This window comes from Melopsittacus undulatus, chromosome 4 (genome assembly GCF_012275295.1).
Source record: "Melopsittacus undulatus isolate bMelUnd1 chromosome 4, bMelUnd1.mat.Z, whole genome shotgun sequence".
Classification (NCBI taxonomy): domain Eukaryota; kingdom Metazoa; phylum Chordata; class Aves; order Psittaciformes; family Psittaculidae; genus Melopsittacus; species Melopsittacus undulatus.
In genome coordinates this window covers 69,462,908-69,480,116 of record NC_047530.1, presented here as the reverse complement: position 1 = coordinate 69,480,116, position 17,209 = coordinate 69,462,908, and positions in this window count along the sequence as shown.

The following is a 17,209-nucleotide window of genomic DNA, read 5'->3' as shown; positions in this document are numbered from 1 at the left end:
GCTTGAGATCCCATTTTTGATTCAAGAAACCAGAAAAATCCTGTTTAAAATCATGATGGAAATATTTTTCCCAAATGAAAGTGAGCCCAAGCAGTAATGTACAAGCAGGTACAGATTTCATTAAATCAGTTTACAAGCTAATGTAGAAAATATAAAACTTTTTTATTTGCTACACCTATTGGAATTACAGTTAAAGCTCATGGAACCCCAGTGCCGTTAGAGTATATAATTTTGTGAAGTCTAAGACTAAAAACCAAGGGAGTGCGAGCTTACTTCATTCTTTTTGTATACTGTTCAGTGCTCAATGTATTAGTATTTTTCTTCGAAGTGGCAATTTCTGTTCAGATACAAAGCAGCCATGAGATCCCAGGCTACGACCTTCTAAAGTCTGCACAAGTTAAACAAAGCTATGTGGTTATTACCACATTAAAGCATCACGACTAAGAGCTATCACCAACTGAAAATGTCCCTCTCAGAGATGACACACAACCTGTCCCACCAGAGCAAGGCTTTGGGTCACTAGAAGACAGCCCTCAGGGAATAAACAATCCTGTATGTGTGTGTGGGAAGATAGGTAAAGTCTGTATTACTGGGGCTGAATGAACTAATCAAATATGCATCAGGCAGACAGCTAATGAATCCTTATGCTTTACATCTTGCTGAAGCCAGGATTTTATTAATAAAACTCATCTGTTACTACCTGTGATAAATCCTATGTTAGGGGTCATAATTTTCCCATAATCATTTATCAAAAGGCAGCGATATCCTCTTGCTCACCTTTTCTCCACAAAACACATGCATACTCACTGCCCACACCCCATTACCTGATCTTCCTACCCTGCTCATTGCTTCAGGGTTAAGGAACACAGCTACATTAAGGAACTGGAGGGGATTTTGTCCACTTTATTAGTTGAGTGCCCTCTACTCTTCCCTCTTTGAGACAAACAATCTGACATGAAGAGATACTGATGCTTGGCTCCTTCCTCCAAGCCTTCCTGTTTATTAGAAAATTAGCTAACCCCTCACTAATGCTTTCTGGAATATGTTCATAGTTTTTTCATAAACATGCTCTTAACATCTAGGCCTGACATGGGGTAAAATACTGAATCAGATCATCCAATGCACCTGTATTTGCTGCTGTACCTCCTACTAGTCAAACACAGAAGGGCCAAACTACTAGTCAACCACACTCACAACATGTTCTTAACATTGTTCTGAAGAGTTGTATTTTGTTATACAGCTTCATGATCTAGTATTTCTAACATTTAAAATCTAGGCTTTAGTGTTTAGCAGGGTACCATGCCCACATGGAGTGTTTTCCTCACAAATTGATGAAGTGTTCAAAAAGTTCACCCCCTTTTAATTGACATCTCAGCACTTAATTTACACTTTTTAAAAGTCACTTTTATAAAATACTGCCATTCTCACTTTCTCCATCAAAATATCTTTCACAAATATTTTCTATTTTAGTTAACAATGATCATGCCTGTTTGTATCTTGACTACAGTCGATTTTCTGTAACAAAAGGTTTAACTCCCACTGCAGTCTTTATTGTTTTCTAACCTACCTCCAGCTCAATGGAGCTGTCCATCTCCTTTATATTTTATGCTTTCTTACCCTCCATAGTTTGAGAAACAGAACTCTCAAGCTTTAGTTTCAGAAAACTACTTTGGTTTCTTTTTACCCAGATATTTACAACAGCAAGAGCTGTATGTCCTAAAGAAAAGCTGTAACTACAGCAAATCAGAGTGGAAAGGGGAAAAACCCACACAACTCTCACCACAGGATCCTCTTCCTGCTTTCTGAAAGAGAAAGTTCCAATTACTTTCCCCTCTCTTCTTGTACTGTTGCCTGCCCCTTTGCAGCCCTTTCTCTTTAAAACACCCAGCTGAGCCCCTGTTTGTGGATTAAGGTCTTTTCAGCTGGGCCTCATGACTTCTCCTGCTGAGGTAATAATTTCTATTATCTACTTTTTCTTATTTGCTCAGTCCGTGACCACCACTGTGTCATTAATGCATATATGCATAGATAAGCGGCCGAAAAGATACTCTATTTCACACCATACATTTCCCCTGTACATATTTTTGTTCTTAACAGGTATCTTGCTCTATCACCTTCACATCTCCTGTGTGAGGATGATCTGACTCAGATTGTCCTGTTTTTCAGTCAATACGGAAATCAGTACAAATGTGACACTATGGCAGAAAGAGCCAAATGGCATATTAAAATGGACTGAACATCAGATTTGTCTCATTCCAGAACTCTGTGATTTATAAAAGCTGTAATGAATTTAACATCACAGATTTATAAAGCACAAAATACCTTGATACCTCCTTAGGTTTCATACTAGTCCACATAAACTTTGTGGCTTCAGTTCACTAAACAAAAGAAAAAAAAAAGCAACTTTGAAACAGTTGATACAGAACTGATCTGATTAGAAGCATCATTCTGCTGGAAGAAATGCACTTTCCATATGCCGCAATACATGTAATTAAAACAAAGCCCTGTTCCAACCTCAGGTAAGAGAAGAGTAACAAGGTGCAGGAACTGCCTTTCAACATACCAGGCAATACTGTCCCACATGTGCTGCCCCATTTCCACTACTGTTTCTGCACCAGACATCTGCCTGCTTCTCCACAGCAAGGGGGACCCTACTGTTGGAAACTGGAGAGGGAAGAGCATATCTCAATGTAAAACTCACCCTGTGCTAGGCATAGACGAAGAAACTTCAAGGTGTGAGCTGTGAGGGAGGTGTGATCTGTCTTGAGCCTGTCACAGCTGGTTTCAGCCAGCTGGGTACCAGATGGCACCAGCTTGCACCACTTCAGGCAGTCAGAGAAGGGCACCTATGTACTCCAGCCAACCAGAGGAGCTTGTGGTGCAGCTGCTGAGGTAAGGTGGTGGGAGCTGCTGGAGCACATGCAGAGAACATGAGAAGTGTGAAAGGACATTGCTGGTGGCTTCTCTTGGAAAGAGGTGTGCTGTGCTAGAGGAGGCACTTCTGCCAGGATTGCAGGGGATTCTGTGGATTGCAGTGCATCCCATGTAAAAAGATATGGAATGGACCTCTTCAGGACTCACCTCTGTGGTGCAAAAAGAGCTGAAACTAAACTGGTTAAACAAATATTCAGAGAATTTATCAGTTCCTACATGTCCATCTCCCACTTTTGCAAACATAGCCAACACATTTTCTATATATTCCCAACTCTTAAAAAGCACCATTCCCATACCTACAACCAAAATTTCAACTGATACTGACTATATTTTTTTCCATGTTGATAATCTTTATTTTTCTGTAACATTTGGAAAATAAGTCCCTTTACCTACAACCAAAACTCCCTTACCTGCAACCAGAATTTCAACTTATAGTGACTGTACTTTTTTTTCACATTGACTATTTTTAATTTTCTGTAATATTTGGAAAGGAGGTCCTACAGCAGATGCAGTGATCCTGGTTGAAGAATACATCTGGTGAAGTAGAAATGTGAGTTTCAAAGGGGACTGATTTTAGAAAGAATAAAAACAGGAAGTCTAAATAATAATTTTTTTTCTGAAATATAAATCAATTTATTAATGCAATCTTAAGATACATTTCATTAGATGAACATTTGTCTTTTTCTGTGGAAAAAAACCCTCTAATTCCAAAAATGAGTAACAAACCAAGACCACTGCAGCCTCCTGCAGTCCACTTCTGTATGCAGATAGAAACATCAACAGAATTTATGATTTCATAGCTACTGTTCATCATATTTATCCTTTGCCCCACCAGAGTAAAAGCTGAAAATGCCAATGAATAACTTTTCAGGTAGTCAAATTCAGGAAAGTTTTCATACCCTACCACATGCAACTGTCATCATCCTATATGAAGAAAATGGTCAAGGTAAAAAGATAAATGAGACTCTAAAGACACATTAATTTTTTTCAGCAAGTGTCACATTCACTAATTCAAGAAGTGTAGTCGATTTTCCATACCAGTCTACTCTTTGTTATCAGTTTTATATCATACCAGGTATGGCAGTTGTTCAAAAAGACAAATTGAGATGTCAACATATTTTCCAATTTTGAGATTGTAAAATGTAAATATTTAATGAGCAGATTTAGATACTTGACTTCTGTGTTTGATTTATTCACTAATATTGTCGGCATGTTTTTCTTATACTTAGTCACTTTTTTCTTTCCGAATTTCTTCAACCTGCCAATTCTAGGGCTAACACATTTCATCTGTAAAGTCTCTGTCAGTGGTCAAGAAAATAAATGTCTTCTCTTCCTTCCTTCCCTCATGCTAAACCATGACATTTTTGTGTATTTCAAGATAAGCAGAACATAATTCTGTAAAACAGCTTTGCAGAATATCCATATTAAACTTGGAAGGAAATCTTCCTTAGATGTTTGTTTTTCAGGGGGTTGCATAGAGTTCTTTTTCACATTTAAGGCTAATCTGAATATTGCTTTATAATGCATTGCACTAAGTGAACACTCTTCTTGATGTTTCAATTTTGTGCAAAAATCTAGTGGCTAGATTTTGAACATGATGACATTAATTTTCCAACCTGCTAAATAATCCTAAATTAAACTTGCAGTAACACACTAAAAGCCCAAAAATAATTTTGCCATTTAAGGTAACCACAAAAAGCAGAGCAAACATAGCAAAGTGACTATAATGAGATCTGCTGTTTCAGTCAGTTCATCAGTCCGTTATATCTGGTGCCACCATGGTATAATTGTGTGATATCCTCAGGTAAGCTCTGGCTTCTGGTCATGCCATTCAGGGTCTACTTTCCTTGAGTAGCCAGAAGGGTCACGACATATCAGCAGGATGACATGCAAAGTTAAGGTTTAATTTTAATGTTTGCAGACTAAAATATGAGCTGGTATGTGTTGGAATACCACAACTTGTGATACGCAGAGCTGCAATAAAACAGAAATCACCAAATCTAACAAAGGAAAAAGATAAGGGAATCTTGTCATTTTTCTTTTAGCATTAGCACAAATAAATGACACCTTTCTCAAGGACAGATTACCAGCTCAGCACCAAATCTTCCAGGCTTACAGTAGTTATTTAAAGAAGCTTCATGTACAAGAAAATAGAACTGGTATCTTAAAAAATTATAAGTATTTTTAACAGTTGGAACTCTTGGAAAGAAGATGTATGTTTGATATTCTAATCAGTTTGTTAACGGAAGCTATCTAATCAAAACTTATTTGCTTAACTAGACAAAATATTTAACAAAATAGTTGCTTACAAAGTCTGCTAAAGAACTGACACAATATTCTTTTGAACTAAAACACAAAAAAAGAGCTATGGAAGCAGGCTCAATTATGGTGTAAAAATGACTTCAGAAAGAATTTATTCTGATCTCTAGCAGTATCTTTTATATAACATTCTTTGTAAAAATTTAAGCATATTTTAAGTAGCACATCAGCAACTCCTACTTCCAACAATGCAACTCACAAGACAGACATACCTTTGGTGGCATACTAAGAGCTGAAAATCTTAAGCATTTGCTAACTTGGATGTGCATACACATGAAGAACACTTTCAAGGGACGTAGAGATTTTTAATACGTGACAAGACACATAACAACCCAGATCCCGGAGTACAAAGCACTGACAACTAGAGACAATGCACTGAAAAAAACCGCTGGCACAAAGCACATTTTTTGCCCTACCTATTAACACTGAGGAGAGATTTTAGGCACACAGAATTTTGACAGAAGTATTCCTAAAAGCCATTGCCCAAATGTCTACATCCATATTCGGTTTCAATCTATCTTGGAGTGAAATCCTGGCACTGAAAGGTCAATAGAACAACTACCTTTGGCTTCTGTAGTAACAAAGTTTCCCTCTGCATCATTAATCTATAACATAATTCCTTATCATTATAATTCAGAACAACCTGTCAGGAAATGGGAACAAATCCTGAAACAGTTTTCATAAACTACATGTTATTTTCATGTTCTTCATGGTAGCAACAAATTAAGAATTCACATTATAGCAACATAGTACATACAAACTGGAGGAGAAAAAAAAAGGAGAAAAGGAAAAGGGACAAGAAGCTTCACATTTGATGTTTTTCACTATTATGAAAGTGATCAAAGAGCAAATGGTTAGCAACGTTCAGCAAGCAGCTATTTGTGAAGTTTGTTGAATTACATGGGGACAAGAAATGACAAAAAAAGCCCTCTCAAATCTTTAGATGCACATTCTTTATTTCTTTCTGAATTAAGTAATGAACAATGTAAATAAAGAATGTTTATACTACATTTCAAAGATCTCTAGTGTGACACAATGCAGAGTCTCACTCCACACAGGCAACAAAATGTGATGAGAACACTTCTTTCAGAGAGTGTGGAACTATTAGAAAATAAATTATCATCACCCACATCAAACAGATAGTTTTTTAGACTGTAAGGCCCATTGTCATCAACAGGAATCACCATGAGACTTTACATAGCTTGGATGTTGTCTCTGTTATTATCAGTGACTTGCCCTGGGGTTGTGAAAAACAAAATAGTGACAAAATTTGGGGTTAACACAAACAGGGGTGGAACAGCTAGTATCAGTGGATGACTCACTGGCAGAGTGTCCTGGATGACTTGGCAAGCTGAGGACAAGGAAACAGCATGCTTTATAGCATGGGAAAATATTAAGTCAAACAAAGATCAACACCCCCGATGCCTGACTTCCGAAATGGAGGATTCTATCTGAAGAAGCAAGAGTTTTGAAAACAGTTTGAGAAGAATGTTGTTAGAGCACAGGACCGCTGTATTTATTTTTAGGTGATAGCCAATCCAAAAATTAGAAGAAATTTTGATCCAGTGGATGCATAATATTAACTAACCCCTAATAGTCTACCTTTAGATTCTTTATTTTTTGTGTTTGGTTTATTCTTTTTCAAATGTTAAGACAATCTCAAAATGTGAATGACCTTTTTAAAGAATCCCCACCATTACACCTAATCCTGTCACTTCTTTTTCATCTGAACTATTTACTAAAATTATCCTGGATTTCCAAATAGTTTTAGTGCCTTAAAGTTTCTTTGTTCAATTAATAAATTATCCAGACAGAATATTCTGGTGTCTAATATTATTTCACTTAATTTATCAAAGGGAAGGTAAGCATATGGGGACCAAAATATGGGTCTAAGATGTGGAAAAGAGCCTTGAGAATTGGCTCTTGAGTATAGAGGAGCAGCTGATGCACTCTCATAAAAATGTCAGGGAAGAGCAGACAACAACATTAATGTAATAGAATTGTGGAGAATGGCTTTCATTCCTCCACAGCACACATCTGTTTAAGAATATATAGCAGTCACTTCACTTGTACTTGAATTCACTAAAACAAAAGCTGTGGGTGACTTGAGATCTCTCTCTGCTTGTTCCTCTATTTTGTTCTTTGCTGTGGTCTTCTGTTTTTTTGTGTCACATTTCCTTTAGGAACAGAAGCATTCTTTTCTTCTCATTCCCTATTGCTTTAAGGATATGCTTAAAAAAGGATTCACTACTGAGTCTATTACATGATTATCATACTTTATGTTCCCTATAGAACAGTTTCTTGTATTCATAGTATACTGTTCCTTCCTTAGGTTGCTTCATACTGCTCCTCCTTTCTTGCAAAGTTGATTTCCTCCTCTCTTCTTTCCTGAAACCACTTTTCTCAACTTTTGATCTTCTTCCCTGCTCATCACCCCTTCCTTTCTAAATGCTCCCGCTCTTTGCGGGTCTACAAGAAAGCTGGAGATGGATTTTTTTTTCAAGGACATGTAGCAATAAAACAAGGGGGGATGTCTTGAAACTGAAAGATGGTAGATTTAGATTAGATATCAGAAATAGATGCTTTATTGTGAGGGTGGTTAAGCACTGGAACAGGTTGCCCAGAGAACTTGTGGATGTCCCATCCCTGGAAGTGTTCAAGGCCTGGTTAGATGGGGCTTTAACAACCTGGTCTAGTGAAAGGTGTCCCTGCCTGTGGCAGAAGTGTTGGAACTTGAAGATCTTTGAGGTCCCATCCAATACTAACCATTCTGTGATTCTATGAATCTGTGATTCTGAATGCCTTCATAGTCAAAGGAGTGTTGATATACCTGAGAGATGAGTTTTGGAGATGCTGACAGCCCTTTCATTCCCCTAAGCAAGCAATCAAATTCTTGACAGTACAAGAACAGAAAAGTGGAAGAAAATGATGATTTATTTTTAAGAGTGAAACACAATTACTGATGTATGAAATATAGCTGTAGTAATATTTTTTTTCTCATATGTTTATGAAATGCACTTGTTCGTGGCAAAAGAAATATATTACCTAGGCACCTAAGCAAAAAATGAGGCATTCTAAGCATCAGTCCCAGCTTCTTACTTAGGGGTTATCAGCATAACAGCAGAAACAGAGGACATAATCTGTGTGCAGACAAAGAAGCCAATTTCTTTCTTCACAGCCACTTCACCTGAGTCAGCAGACACAATGGTTTTTCACAAGTGCCTCCTTCAGCTCCCTGCATATCTTCACTGGCCTAGATGTTGCCAGGGACAAAGTAAAAGCAGGTGGTATTTTGAACAGCAAAGCTGTCATGGAGAACTTGCTAGAGAAGACATGAGTCAGTCTGAGGCAAATCTTATTAGAAGCCAAAACAATTTAAGAAAGCTACATCCCATCCATAGAACATAATTACAGAAGAAAGGGAAAAAGCTAAATTTTAGAATCTAGAGTATGTATAGCAATTTATAAGCTCAGTTCCAATGCTATTGCAGACAACAAGGCTCAGAGGCATGATGTTTCTGTCACAAGCCATAAGCACTGCAATCTGAATAAAAATAAACAGTTTCAATTTCTTTCTGCCTAGTAAATGATACTCTGTTTTAACATCCAGAGGCTTTAATCAAGATGGAAAATACTTGCATTAGATATGTACAAACACACAGAGTGTCTAACCCACAGCACTTAAAAAGCTGAAACAGTCAAAATGGATGGAGACAATGAAAATTTGAACTGTGTGCTTGTTTTATTGGTTGAAGGGTAGAAATCACAGGACAGACAGACAAAATCTATTAATAAGACTATTAATAAGACACTACATTTCCCCACAGCATATTTATACACAGTTGAAAACCACTGAATCTGGTTTTGAGATGTTGGTAGAACCATACAAAAAGACTTCAAAGCTATCTGCTCATACTGAGCTATTTTCAATGATTACTACTCAGTCATGTTTGGAAACCCAAAGCTCAGCTGAAGCATTAACCCCCCACCCCCCACCCCTTTTCTTACAAGGGGAGATACAAACAAAAATATCCCCTAGTTTAAAATTAGCACACCTCCTGGAAAAGTCACAAAACTACTAAATTGGAAAAAATCAACTAAAGGTCACCTCAGATTCTCACAGGAAATGGTAGGTCAGCTTAATAGGCTTTACTTATGATTTCTTTATGAGTTTAGACTGATGCTTTAAATTTTTAATTACAAGAAATACAGGGAAGTCAGATGTGCAGGTAATAAGAATTCACAGCTAGAAAGTATCCATTTTTCAATTCATTTAGTAGTGTGTCTCAAACCCCTTCAAATTGTTATGACTTACCCACTGCTGACATACAGCTCTGGGACAAAAATGTGCTTTTGTCATTTGAAAAGCCTGCTGGTAGCACAAGATGTCCAATAAAAAGACTGTCAATACAAAATCTACAAGAAAAGCTTTGGGCATTTTCTGCACATCATAAATGTGTTCAAAATGCTCCCTTGAAGGTTTGACTTATTGATCATTATATTGAAAGCACTCTGATCTGAAACACTATAAGATATCAAATTAGGTGCATTTGCCATTAAAAATGTGCCATCATCAACACTTTCATACCGGAGAATCTGTAGCATCATGGAGTTGTAGGGTTTGGAGTGACTTTGCTACATCAATTCCTTTTTCCACCTGGGATCAGCTAACCTGCATCTTTTCTGACTTATGTTCTGCAAGATCAACAGCATCCATTGAGATTCTAATCCTAGATAAATTAATTTAACATTGAATGCAGCATTTAATTTTCCTCACCATGAAAACACCACACTTTCTCCAGGACTCCAGTTTCTAGACAGAAATGCTTGCTGGTTTGGGTGTGGTTTTTTGTTTGTTTTTCCCAGCTGAAATAGATAACCAGCTACCATTTAGCTTCCTTCGTATTACTGGAGACCTGACACATATTGTGACTTCTTCTAAGGTAAACTAAAAAAGGCATGGTTCCTTCCTTTTCACTGTGTGATATAGTTCAGTCTTGCCAGGGGGTACAACCTTAGGTACAAGAATCTGATATAATATCCCCAAAGAAATCTAACTTCTAATGTATACAGATATAATATCACCTAGATCCAGCTATATGAACTAGAGCTGTCTTCAGAAACTTGTCTGAAAGTCCACCAGTGTTTGTTATCTGCATATTTATTGGCAATGCAGTTGTGCTTTATTAAAAAAAAATTAATACAGATTGTATAAAGCATTAAGAACAGATCTTAAAGGGATGTTATGCATCAGTCATCTAGTTAATAATGGTATAAATATACTGCACCAGCACCATTACTTTCATAATCTAAACTAGCAATTACTCGAAAACTTACCCCAAATTTGTGAGACAATATTTTTTTCCCATAGAACTTTTGATTGGCATTAATTATGCTCTCCTGCTGTTTCAAAGGAGAAGTTAAACATTAGTATATTCGTACTTTCTATTTTGGATATCTGTTCCAGCCAGTCTCACAGCAGTGATCTGAAGCTCTACTATGCCAGTGAAGTTCTGGATGCAAAAACAAAGTTCATTGTGTATAAACGGCAATATCCACTGAGATTTAACAGTAGGGGCCTAGCGATCGCAATGACACATTATCTAAATACATTTTGTAGATTCATTCTTTCAAGTTTCCCTAACAAATGCACAAAAATCTTTTAAAATATGCCTATTTGACAAATGATACTGTTAAATTCCCTGCCACACCAACTCTTCTACAAGCAAATCATAAGGAATTTGCTGTTATTGTTCCTCTATGAAGTTAACTGTAATGGCTAAAAAAGAGGACTCTGATAGATGCTGCTGCCATAACGTCTCAATAGCCCAACATTTTGCTATTAACTATCACAAATCCATTTACTTTATGGCACAGCTGCTGCAGACACTTGGGAGTGCTATGAGGCACTGATTCAGCTTTCAGCTGTCTGACATTGGCCTGGGGCAGGCCAACAACCTGCCCCAGGATAACAATACCTTTTCCTCATAAAAAGAAAACACCTGGTAATACTTACTAAGTTACTTAAACTACTAAAGACAGTCTGAAGGAGCTTTAAAAAATGGTTCAAGTTCTGCAGTTTTGATAGAATTTATCTTTAAACTGGATAACTAGAAAAGCAGTAATTTCAAATTACTCTACCTTGACACAGGCCTAGGGGTGGATTTGCTGAGGTCAGGGGAGCAGGGAAAGGGTGAAGGAACAATGGAGGAGCAACAGGGCCCAGGGAGTAGTACCTCTTCCATGATTATTACTGGTGCTACCTCGTGCATACCCAGCTGCAGAGCCCAGGAACAGACATGCCACTCAATGTCTGCCCCAGCAGGAACAGCGAATACATTTCCAGCACACCGGCCAGCAAACTGTCCTGTACATAAGGGAGAACAAAGGTCCCTGAAGTGGCCCAAAGGGAAATTTAGACCTGAAAGGTACTGAAAAGTACTTACAGAAACCCTAAAGAAAAAAAAAAGTAGTAAAGTCTGTTTGAATCCACGATTAAACCCTTGTGGCATCTCTTAAAGCAAGAAAAACACAAGAGAAAAATAGATGAACTGTACTGCAGAGTACTGTGTATAGGCTTACATTTAAAAATGGAAACATCCTGAAAGGGAAAAAAGTCTGCCTTTGCAAAGGAAAAGATTAAGGATGTTTTATTTCTGATAATGTTCTCTCCTTTTACTTTTAGGAAAAGCCTTTTATTATGTATATGAATTTGCGAGTTTTGCAAGTCTTGAAGTATATGAAGAAGCACTTTGTGCTCCTGATCACTAAAAGCACCATTATTCTCTTGACTGAACAACTTCTATGGTTCCTCCAGAGCTTCTAAAAACTTTTGGTCTCTTACCTGTGGTTGAAGAAAAAGGAAGATACTTTACAGTGGCATGTGTCCAACCACCTCTTCCTTCAGTCATACTGTTCTCAAATTCATCACATCACTTCTATTCTTTCACCAGCCACCTCAATTTTCTTTTTGTTCTCATCAACACGTATTGTTACATACTAATCTTCTCTTTATGCAAGAAAACTCTGGGTTTTTTTATACCCTTGTCAAAGACTATCATAGTGGTCAGTGGCTGCTGGGCTTTAGTTAATTCCATAATCTAATTAGACTGAACTATAATACAACAGAGCAGAGCTTATTCATTAATCTTACAATACCCTAGACAAGTAAAAGATCTGAAATCAATACTAATGGTGGAAAAGCTTTATGTAGAATACAAAAAATATCAGTGTATGCCAATACTTTTCAATCCACCCATACAAAAGCAAGGCAAAAGGTTAGCTGTATCTAATACTCATGTGTGGCCAGGCAGTTGATACTTAATAAAGTAAAACATTTCTACAGCTACTTTATTAAAATGCAGATGTTCAACAATTCCCTGCAGCAGAGACTAGAATTTTGTTAAGAGTCCTTGTTATAGTCTCTATTTCCAACATACATGTGATGGTATATACAAATGTCCAGTTGCATACAAGTCATACCAATGACTTGAGTGTAGGTGTATTTGGGTTGCATTCTATTCAGCAGATCAAAATTATGAAAAATATCTTCAGTGACATTCTCTCCATCAAGTCTGACAAACATTACCTGGATGAATTAGTTACAGCTTACACTTGCAGCTAGTTATCAGTGATTCATATCTTGATTAAAACAACATTATTTTAACAACCAGAAAAAAAAGAGCAGATGTCACTACAATAAGGAGTGGGATTAGAATTCAATATCTGGAGAGTCTGAAAATTAAGTTAAAAAAGAACTGTAAAATTCTATACCTGAAAAAGAATAATTGTAGGACCAGCCCTCAGGAATCCCTGACACAGGAAACCAGGGAGAAGATCTGGAGAAAGGAAGTCTTTCCCTTGGTTTAGAAGGATGGGTAAGAGATCATTTAGAAAAAGCTTGACAACCACGAATCCATGGGCCCTGACAGAATGGACCCACAAGTGCTAAGGGAGCTGATGGACATCACTGCTAGACCACCCTCCATCATCTTTGAAAGGTTTGGCAATCAGGAGAGGTGTCTGAGGACTGGAAGAAAGAAAATATCACCTGAGCCTTCAAAAAGGGAAAGAATCATAGAGTCATAGAATGGTTAGTGTTGGAAAGGACCCAACCAAAGGATCATCTAGTTCCAACCCCCCTGCCATGGGCAGTGACACCTCACACTAGACCATGTTGTCCAAAGCTCTGTCTAACCTGGCCTTGAACACTGCCAGGGATGAGCATTTATCACTTCTTTGGGCAACCTGTTCCAGTGCCTCATCACCCTCACAGTAAAGAACTTTTTCCTTATATCTAAGCTGAACTTCCCCTGTTTAAGTTTAAATCCATTATCCCATTTCCTGTTGCTACAGTCTGATGAAGAATCTCACTCCAGCATCCTTGTAGCCCCCCTTCAGATACTGGAAGGACTCTATGCAGCCTTCTCTTCTTCAGGCTAAAAAACACAGATTTTCTCAGCCTGCCTAGCAAATATAAGGCAGTCAGCCTCACCTCAGTCCCTGCAAAGATGATAGAACAACTCACCCTGCTGGCCATCTCTAAGCACATGGAAGACAAGAAGGTGATCAGGAGTAGTCAGCATAGATTCACCAAAGGGAAGTCATGCTTACTTAACCAACCTGATTGCCTTCTACAATGGGATGACTGACTGGACAGATGTGAGGGGAAAGCAGTGGATGTTTACCTGGGTTTCAACAAGGCTTTCAGCACTGTCTCCTATGACATCCTCATAGGGAAGCTCAGGAAGCATGAGCTTAATGAGTGGACGATGGTGAGATGAAATGAGAATAGGCTGAATGGCAGTTCTCAGAGGGTTGTGGCCAGTGGTGCAGAGCCTAGTTGGAAACCTGTAGCTAGTGCTGTCCTCCAAGGGTCAATACTGGGTCCAGTATTGCTTAATTTATTCATTAGTGACTCAGTGAAGGGAGAGAGTGCTTCCTCAGAAAGTTTGGTGATGATACAAGTGATTAGAAGGGTGGCTGATAGCCTGGAGTGATGTGATGTTATTCAGAAGGATCTAGACAGGCTGGAGAGATGGGCAGAGAGGACCCCTTTGGAATTAAATAAAGGCTGAGTAGATCTGGCATGAAGGTGATTAGAAAACATTTTATTTTGCAGTACTTGTTTTCTACAACTGCATGGAACTCTACATCAGAAAGGGTGCAAAGGAAAGGTGTTTGCAGGACAAGAAATCTGACAAATATTTAAGCTTCCAGAATCCACAGCAACATAAAAATTTTTCATTTTTATAGTTTTCATTTTCCATATTTTTCCACCTTTATAGGGCAACTTTACCCAGCTCAGTCTAGAAATTACACAAGACTAAAGATAATTCACATTAGTGTCTATACTTTTTTAACACGGTCTCTGTAGTTCTGGTTTCCAAAGATGTAGTAAATTTTCAGAGGACTACTTAGAAAAAATAGAGTATTTGCTAATACAATGTAATAGCAAGGGTGCATTCTTACTTGTATACATCAAATCATTAAAAAGACAGCTATATATGGCATCCAAGAGAACTGAATAAATTAATTTTCTTGTTTTGACATATTTTTGGTGTGAAAAGAAGGAACAAGTTTCTTTACAGCGAATCATTTGAAGTCAGGAGATACCCACCATTAAGAACTCAATCCTGCTATCCCTGCATTCCCAGTGCCTACTTTGAAGCTTCCATTCACCTTTGGAATTCCTATATCAGAGCAAAGTTTGTATCTTAAAAGACGTTCTTCAATTATTCTGAAACTTAGTTAAGAGAATCATCTTCTCCTTCCATCAGCTCAGCACAGAGACTGGCAATACAGTGGCACAGCAGGAGTTTAAGGGTTGCTGAAACAAAATTACTATTCTAATGATGATTACTTTGCTGTTATGTCTGTTAACAAAATGAACGTTTGGAGAGGCCGATGATCCTTGAAATTTGTTGTTTCACTGTTATCAGAGTTGCCAGAATGATTTCCAAGTGTGGGGTCATTTTTCACTATTGCTCACATACAAAACATATGTCTGAAGTTAAATCTACAAGAAAAAAGTCAGGAATTTCAATTAGGGTCTAATGTCTTGGTTGAGAGAAGAGACAGAAAGACATGGATATTCATAATCAAATGTTTCTCAAACCTCTCACCTTCAAAAGAAAACAAACTTAAGATTTTTCTAAGTACTTCAAGTATTGGGACTAAGTTAAATGCAAAAATGTTAAATGTCATACTGCATGGCAAAGTGATAACACCGTTTACTAGGAGGATGTCGTCAACCTCTGGGATAGGGTTTCAGCCTGCTCTGGCTGCCCATCACATTCTGCCTCACAACTCCATGGGGCCTCCTTCCCATACTCTGCTCCCCATTATTTTCCTCCTATAGCATTAATACTCCAAGCTACGCATCTGCACATCCAAAGCCTTACTACACACTTTTGCTAGTGATGGTAGTGCCTGAATGTGGCATTCACAACTACTGTTCGTTGCAGCCACTACCCTGAATATACTTATTCTGCTTATACTCAAACCTTTTGTTTTTAATAATCAAGGTGTTTTTATAATTTTTCTAAGCCTCAGGAGAAGTCCCATGTGGGGTCTTTATGGTGCCATATGACATGTAAACATGGTTGTGGTAACCTCAGCAACTGCATGGCATGAACTTGTCATAGCAGTGAACTGCCTGTTTGCACATTTTGGTGAAGCATCGACAATTTGAGTGAACTGAATATTCTTTCTTAGACTGTTGTACAGTTTGCTGCTCTATTTATTGATATAACAGGTTAAGGAGAGAAGACAGAAGACCCTGCTATATGAGAAACATCTGTGCCTGCAGAAAGTAAGAGAAACAAGGGACAGAAAAGAACAAAATGAGTTACAGGTAAAGGGCCAGAGATTCCTATGTAGATTACCACATGGAGGAAACCTTGGACTGATTAAACTGCTCCTTTTTTTTGCCTGGGTGCCTATGCAGTTGAGAAAGGAAATGTGTGGGGAGAAATTCCTGCTTAATCCTGAAAAGTTGTTGGCTCATCATTGAAATAACATTATTTGACATATTGTGAAGGCAACTCCTCTAAGCAGAGCTGGGCATTAAACAAGTTAGTAGGTGATCAGACCTAGCCAGAACAGTAGATTTTTCCATATATGAAAGGGCTGGACCATACCTGCATTTGACACTGATGGCAAGCCCTGAATGACGGAGCAGTATAATGCTGGGCTACCTGAGTGGTCTGGATCTAGACTCCAGGGGAAGAGGAAACAAACAGCATGCTGATATGAGCACAGCCTTACCTGCAAGCTGGGAAAGGCCATGCTCTTGTACCTAAACACTGAGAATGAGATCATAAGCTATTTCAAGTTGTCCTCTTTTCAGACATATGTCAGAAAGGCCACGGGACTGCCTGACACATCTGATATGAGACGGCTGCTATTCTAGAACCTGTGGAGCTGTTGCTTCTTCCCTGAAGTACTCTTTCTGCCTAGGCATCCAAATGGTGCTTATGACATTGCAGGAGTCTGGCATTCACCTTTCAGCACCTGTAGTGGGCTGCTTATCTCCTCAAGGCAGTGTCTCACGCAAGCAGTGTGAAGAAAGATGAAAACACTGGTTTTGCCTCTTGGCAGAAAGTGGATTGTGCTTCTGTCTTCAGCATGGAATGGTATGGGGAATTCCTTACCCTATATGCTGTAAGTAAGCTGTTGCATGTGCTTTTGCACGGGCAAGGCCTGCAGAAAGGGCAAAGGTCTAAGCAGGAGGGAGTAACAGTAGACAACACTGAAATGAATGGCTTTGTGCAAGCAGGGAAGAAGGTATGACGGAGTTAGAGCCTCTGACAGTCATGAGCTTGCCTAAACATGAGCTGGACTGAAATACAAAAGAGGCTAAAGAGAAAGGGCTTGCCTGATAAAGTCTTGCTTATGGATTTTCAAGGGGTTTCAGTATTACCTGGAGGAGGAGGAAGGACTACCCTCACTACTG